The sequence below is a fragment of the Musca domestica genome, unplaced genomic scaffold (genome assembly GCF_030504385.1).
Source record: "Musca domestica strain aabys unplaced genomic scaffold, Musca_domestica.polishedcontigs.V.1.1 2, whole genome shotgun sequence".
NCBI classification, from domain to species: domain Eukaryota; kingdom Metazoa; phylum Arthropoda; class Insecta; order Diptera; family Muscidae; genus Musca; species Musca domestica.
In genome coordinates, this window is record NW_026712249.1 from 17,387,666 (window position 1) to 17,395,366 (window position 7,701).

Consider the following 7,701-nt stretch of genomic DNA (forward strand, 5'->3'; position numbering starts at 1 on the left):
AAAGAACTCTGGATGTGGACTGGTTTCTACTTCTGACTTCAGTCACAACAACTAAGTTGATTTTTTTTACTTTCTTTTGCGATTTGGAATTTTAAAATATTATCGATGATATTTTAAACCATCGTAAATACTATTGTAGTCCAATTTTACTTCTCTTTCTATTTCTTTGCTGATTTCTAAATATTTTCTCACAGTATGATGATTTTTATACAATTTTTCCCACTTTATTCCTTATACCTGATCAAAATCAAACCGCTTGTCAGATATTTTCCGAATTTTTCTCTTGGTTCAGTTTATTAGATTGCCATTATTTTTACTTATTTTTTGTTTTTTTATGTTTACTTTTTATTTTTAAAATGCCTCTTGAAAGAAGTTCTGAAGATGTTTCTGTTGCTGGAGCTACGATTGTTGATAACGTGCCAGTGTGTACGATCTGTAGTTTAGTGATTCAGAATCCATCGTCTTTATCGGAAACGATATGTAGACATTCGTTTCATAGAATTTGCATTTCGAATTATATTAAAACTCATTCTAATTGTCCAGTATGTGGTGTAAAAATTATTAAGGATAATAAGCCTTCGAATCCTACTGTTGCACAGAAATCTGTCCCTACTGATCGTCAAACTAGAGCATCTTCGAAAGCGAAGAATTTTGATGCTAATAGGTCGGAAGAAACTCGTCAAGATGTTGTTGTAAGTGCGAATCCTTCTACATCTATGGCAAATCAACAATCCAGTTTAACGTTGGATAGTGTTAGAGATATGGTAACCTCATTGATTAATAGTCAACAATCCCAGATTGTTGAAGCCGTTTCAAACCAAATTTCTTCGTTGGTAGAAAGGAGTGTTGAAGCCAGTATAGCTAGGCTTAATATTAATAAATCTCGTCATGAGGGAAATGCATCCTCTCCTGTTGTGAATGGTAATGCTATGTCAATGCCTAATGTTTGCGATGTGGAGCAGAGAACTTTGGAGCAATTATTAGGTTTACCGTCTTCAAATAATAATCAGGTTAATAATGGTTTTGGCCCTGTTAACATAGACAGCAATTCTGTGAATAGGTCTCGATATAGTAATCCGAATTCTTGTCAAGATTTGTTGTCTCGCCCGGATAAAATTAGCCAAATTATTGCCAACTGGAAGATCAAGTTCAACGGCAGTTCCACCTGTTTGCCTGTAGATAATTTTATATACCGTGTTGAAGCTTTGACTAAGCAAACTTTAAATGGCGATTTCGAAGTTTTGTGTCGCAGTGCTAGTGCTCTGTTTGAGGGCAAAGCCAGCGATTGGTTTTGGCGGTTCCACCGTACAGTTTGTGAAGTCCAATGGGGTAATCTGTGCAGTGCACTTAGGCAGCAATACAGAGACTCCAGAACGGACGTCGACTTCCGGGAAATGATACGTGATAGAAAACAAAAACCGAATGAACCTTTCGATATTTTCTATGATGCTGTTATAGATTTAGTGGACCGACTGGATAGGCCTTTAGATGATAAAACACTGGTTGAAATCCTAAGAAGAAATCTCCAACCCGAAATTCAGCATGAAATTCTGAATATGTCCATAAACTCAGTAGGTCAGTTGAGAGAAATATGTAGGCGTAGAGAATTTTTTATGCAAGATTTAAATAGAAGGCATGGTTTCACTGGTAACAGGCATAGTAACTTTAGCAGACGTGCTGCAGAACTAGAGTATGAGGAAAGTAATAGAGATTTGTTGGAATACGAGGAGTTGTCAGAATTATCGACTGTGTGCTGGAATTGTAGGAAACCAGGACACCGATATCAGGAATGTTTATCAGATCGAACGGTGTTCTGCTATGGTTGTGGATCTCCACAAGTGTACAAACCCAATTGTGGGAAATGCATTAATATTTCAAAAAACTTGCAGAGTCCTGCACTGAAAAGTGCACCCAAACCGAAGACCTGTCAGCAGGCTTCCCAAACCATGTAAGGATTCTGACTCGATGCACTTCTAATAACAGCAATGAAAACACTGAATGCAATGAAAAAACTAATTTTTACCCTGATTGTCCCAAAATTCCTGACGGATTCCACAAAAATAAACCAGAACTAGATTTAAATTCTTCTCCAGGGTGTAAAGGACCTAGTCCTATGGTTCCTTTTCATGTAAGATTAGAGAGGTATACTGAAGTAAGGGATCGAATTTTTAATCAAGAGCCAAAAATATCCAGATCGAAGAAAAGAATTACAACATTTTGGAAAAATGTGAAGAAGGTTAAGAAAAATTTTACCATATCCGTTTTGGAAAAATCTGGAGATATACGTCCCTATGCTGAGGTACATTTACTAGGTAAACAAATGGTAGGTTTGTTAGATACTGGTGCCTCGGTTTCATGCCTTGGTTCACAATCTGCCATTGATTTCTTATCGTCTAATGTTCCGTATAAAAAATTGAATACAACTGTAAACACAGCTGATGGTAAACCACAGAGAATAGCTGGTGTGTTTACGACAACTATTGTATTTCGAGAGGAAAGTCATCCAATAACTATTTACATAGTACCGAATTTGTCTCAAAATTTAATATTGGGTATAGATTTTTGGAAGCGATTCGATCTACTTCCAACATCCTTGTTGAACAATATTTCAAGTTTAGCCTTATTTAACAGTAATCCATTGGATCAAAGAGAACTAACTACAGATCAAAAATATTTACTTCAGTCCGCCATAGATAAGTTTCCTTCGTTCGCGAAAGAGGGTCTAGGGAAAACTAGTCTAATTTTCCATACAATAAATACTGGTTCTGCGACGCCTATAAAGCAGAGGCATTTCCCTGTCTCTCCGGCGATCGAGAAACTTATTTATGATGAACTGGACCGAATGTTAGCAATGGGAGTCATAGAGGAGTCTTCAAGTCCTTGGTCCTCTCCCATTGTTCTACATAGGAAACCAGGGAAAAATCGTTTGTGCCTCGATAGTAGGAAGTTGAACGCCGTGACGGAAGGAGATGCCTACCCACTTCCGCATATAGAGGGTATTTTGAGTCGTCTGCCCAAAGCAGAATATATTTCTAGTCTCGACTTAAAGGATGCTTTTTGGCAGATACCACTAGACGAATCGTCGAAAGGTAAGACTGCATTTACAGTTCCTGGGAGACCGCTCTATCATTTTAAAGTAATGCCGTTCGGCTTATGCAATGCGCCGCAAACCATGTGCCGACTCATGGATAGAGTGATACCAGCGTCTCTCAGGACTGAGGTTTTGGTCTACATGGATGATCTACTAGTGGTATCTCCAACCTTTGAGAGACATATGGAAGTATTGAAGGAGGTAGCTAATTCTCTTAGAATGTCAGGACTGACAATAAATGTCGAAAAGAGCAAATTTTGCATGAAAGAAGTTCGCTATTTGGGTCACGTAGTAGGGGAAGGTACCATTCGTACAGATCCGGATAAAATTTCGGCTATAACCGATTTTCCAACCCCGAGATCTGTTAAGCAGGTGAGGCGTTTCTTAGGTATGTCAGGTTGGTACCGAAAGTTCATTAGGAATTACGCTTCTATTTCGAGCCCTTTAACAGACTTATTAAAAACTAATCGTAAATTTATATGGACCAATGAGGCCCAAAAATCATTTGAAGAGTTGAAATCCATTCTAAGCACAGCCCCTGTCTTGCATAGTCCTGACTTCACACAGCCGTTTTTCATACACTGTGATGCAAGCAAGACAGGAATAGGAGGAGTTTTGGTGCAAAAGAATACGGAGGGTGATGAGTTTCCGATTGCATTTATGTCTAAGAAACTCAACCAAGCCCAACGTAACTATAGCGTCACCGAACAAGAATGCTTAGCAGCAATGCTTTGCATCAAAAAGTTTAGAGCTTATGTCGAGGGACATGAGTTCACGGTGATCACCGATCATGCTTCTCTTAAATGGCTCATGTCCCAAACCGACTTAAGCACAAGGCTGGCTAGATGGGCATTAAAACTTCAATGTTATCGGTTCAAAATAGAGCATAGGAAAGGCTCACAGAATGTAGTTCCTGATGCGCTTTCGCGTACCAACACTGAAGATCTCTCTGAGATTCACTGGTTGTCTGAAGTGGCGAATACTCAAGGTGTTTTTGTGGATTTGAATTCCGAACATTTTTCCTCAGAGGAGTATAAAGATCTTGTACGGAGGGTTGAAAGTAACATAAATTTTACTCCCGATCTAAAAATAATTGACCGCTATTTATATCGACGAACAGATCATGCTGTAGGTGATCCACTTATTGACGATTTGGCATGGAAGCTCTGGATTCCACCGAGCATGGTTCCCGAAGTCCTTCGTAAACATCACGATGATCCTTTGTCTTCTCACTGTGGTATCGGTAAAACTCTAGAACGTATACGACGTTATTATTTTTGGCCAAATCTTGTTTTTGATGTTAAAAATTATATAAATTCGTGTGAGGTGTGCAAAAGTACAAAACATCCTAATTTCACTATGCGACCACCTATAGGAGATACAGGTATGACCCATAGGTTTTTCCAACGATTATACGTGGATTTCATAGGACCTTATCCAAGATCTCGTACCGGAAATATAGGGATATTTATTGTCCTTGACCACTTCTCAAAGTTTTGTTTCCTTCGTCCAGTGAAAAAGTTTACAGCGGATGCTGTTATAAAATACTTAGAAGAAGACTTATTTCACACATATGGGGTACCTGAGAGCATTATATCTGATAATGGTACACAATTCAAGGGGAAGAAATTCAATGAACTCTTGGATGGTTATAAAGTAAACCATATTTATACAGCGGTTCATTCTCCGCAAGCTAATTCGTCAGAAAGGGTTAATAGATCCGTAATTTCCGCTATTAAGGCCTATGTTAGATCAGACCAAAAAGATTGGGACGAAAAACTTAGTCATATTGCATGTGCATTACGGTCAACAGTCCATACATCCATTGGTACTTCCCCATACTTTATGGTATTTGGTCAGCATATGGTCACTAATGGATCGACTTACAGCTTACTGAGGAAATTAAATGCGTTGGAAGATAGATCCATCAGTTTCAACAGGGATGATTCATTTAACATTGTTAGGAATAGAGCAATTCAAAATATGAGGAAAATATTTGAACGCAACGAAAAACAATACAATCTTAGATCACGAGAAGTGTCATATAAAGTCGGACAAGAAGTTTTTAGAAGGAACTTTAGCCAGAGTAACTTCGAAAAAGGTTATAGTTCGAAATTGGCACCGACCTTTATAAAGTGTAGAGTTCGTCGGAAATGTGGAAACTGCAATTACGAACTCGAAGACCTCCAAGGCAAATTAATAGGGATTTACCACGCAAAGGATATTAGGCAATAACCGGTATCTACATGCGGTATCATCCTTAACTTCTTTTTTAGCCGTTAAGTCTGATTTTTGGCGGGGGGTAATGTAGTGGCGCATGTAGACACTTGAAATAATCTCATTTCTATTTTTTTGTGTGGTTGTTTGGCACACCATGATTCAAGGTTAGGACACCTCTGTTCATTTGCATTGCATTAGCTAATGTCAACTTGCATTTATTCATGTTAAATTCCCTATTCTCAGAGACTTAGGAATGCAGTTCTATTATTAGAACATTAAAATGCATTCTCATTCACTTTAATATATCGTATTGTATGCTAGTAACTTCCTAGGGGGTGTGCTAGATACTTTGCTAGCCTCGCCCATATCTCGTCGGTAGCCTAGTGGGAGTGTCTCTGGTTCCCATCCGCGAGACCCAGGTTCGAATCTCGCTGCGGGTAAATTTTTTTTTGTTTTCTTTTTATTTTTTTATGAAATCGATTATTTTTTGGTTTATTTGGTCTCAAAACATTAATGGTTTCGAATGCCAATGGTGATATTCAATCACACAATCAATTTTCGGAGTCACCTAGTATACTTTTGGTTGCCATAATTTCCCCTTACAAGGGTGGTGAGAAATTATGCTTTTCTTCTTCCACTTATTTATTAGTTTATTGTCAACCAATACGTTTGCGAATTTTTTTGTAATGAATTGTTGAAGTATTGGTAATTCGAATGAGCCATGTTTGATTTTGGAAGTTTTTCATGTATTGATATTCAGCCATAATCTTAGTGTAATAACCGAGATTACAAAAGGAGGTAGCAGAGGAGCCATCTTGGTCATTTTCGAGAAACTTTTGGTTAGTGAACACTAAATTTTAAATATTGTTGGCGAAAAGGAACTTCTATTGGTTGCTCCTAATATCCCAAGTGTTTTTTTATTAAACTGGCGGAGGGAAAAAAAAGCTGACAAAATCATTGATTTTGTTTAAAACAATTTTTGGTGCAAACGTTGTGTTTTTTGTGCAAACGTTTTGACCTTCCGATTGGTTTACAACATCCCCTGGTCGTTGGATTGGAGTTCCATATATTTCCTGGGTCTGCAGTTTTTCTTTTATATCCTGGTGATACCATAAAATCTGGAATTTAACATAGTCATTGGAATACCCTTTTCCCCGGTGCATTTTGCATACCGGTGTCCCCATCACTCTACAAGTGTGTTTTTTTTGCCCAGAGAGGAGACTGAGATTCTGACTGAGATTCGATTTAGTTGATAGAGTGCGTTGGTTACAGCGAGTGCTGCCGATTACATCTCGCATAAAGTAAAGTTCGGCATAGAAATTCTGTGATTTAGTTCATGAAATGGTGTTTGAAGAAGTTTTTAATAACCAAAAGTGTATTCACTAAGAAAGAAAACCTGCTTAAAATTTGCTTGAAAATCCAACATAAATTGCTTTGAAAAAAAAGAAAAATTTTAACTTAGTTTTTGTTACAATAATTTTAAGAGAGAGAGAGAGATAAAAAAATATATCAAAAGTGAAACAATCAAATTTGAAACAAAACGAAAAACCAAAGAGCAAAAGTTTGTGTGTGTACTTGGTCATGTAAAAAAAAATCATAATTTTCTATACCATCTTTTTGTAAAAAAAAAGAAAAAAAATAACAACAAAAATATAATCAGTACTTGAAGAAGAAGAAGAGTAACACCAAATATTCAAATACGCATTTACTTAAACCATATCGTATTAAGAGATTGCTGATCGCTTTGCTGTTACCCCAGTTCGAAAGGCCTTTCATCGTGGGAGTTCAATCGATCACCAAGTAAGTTCGAATTCTCTTATATCGTACCGCATTGAACAAGCACAAATCATTGGTTTTTTTGTGAGAGTAACTGTTCCGTTATCTCTCTTGGAATTGCCTATTGCATTCATTTAATTGAGAATATAAAAGATAATTTATAAAATAATAATTATAAATTATTTTCAATTATTTTAAAAAAACCTGATTAATTGAATTAATTACTGAAATAATTCTTTTAAAGGATTCCTTTATTTGTGTTTGTTCAATGTTAATTTGTTTCCTGTGTACATACGGTTGCCAATGGATATGCCAATGTTACACTGAACAATAACAGACGAAGTGCTGTTAACCTACCTTCGTTAACATTTCAATGAGAGCTACAGTTTTGAAAGCACTGTTTGCATTGCTTCTACTGTAGGTTCCATTTATATTTATTTTTGTTTGAATTAAAAATTATTAAATTAGATTCATTTACTGGCATATCTGTTGAAATCGGCAATTAAATACATATTTTTATATTTGGTGTGATTATTGAATCAAATTAAAAAAAAAAAAAAACGAAAAAAAACTATTTGATCAAATCGACTGCTGTTAACATACTCGTATGTATG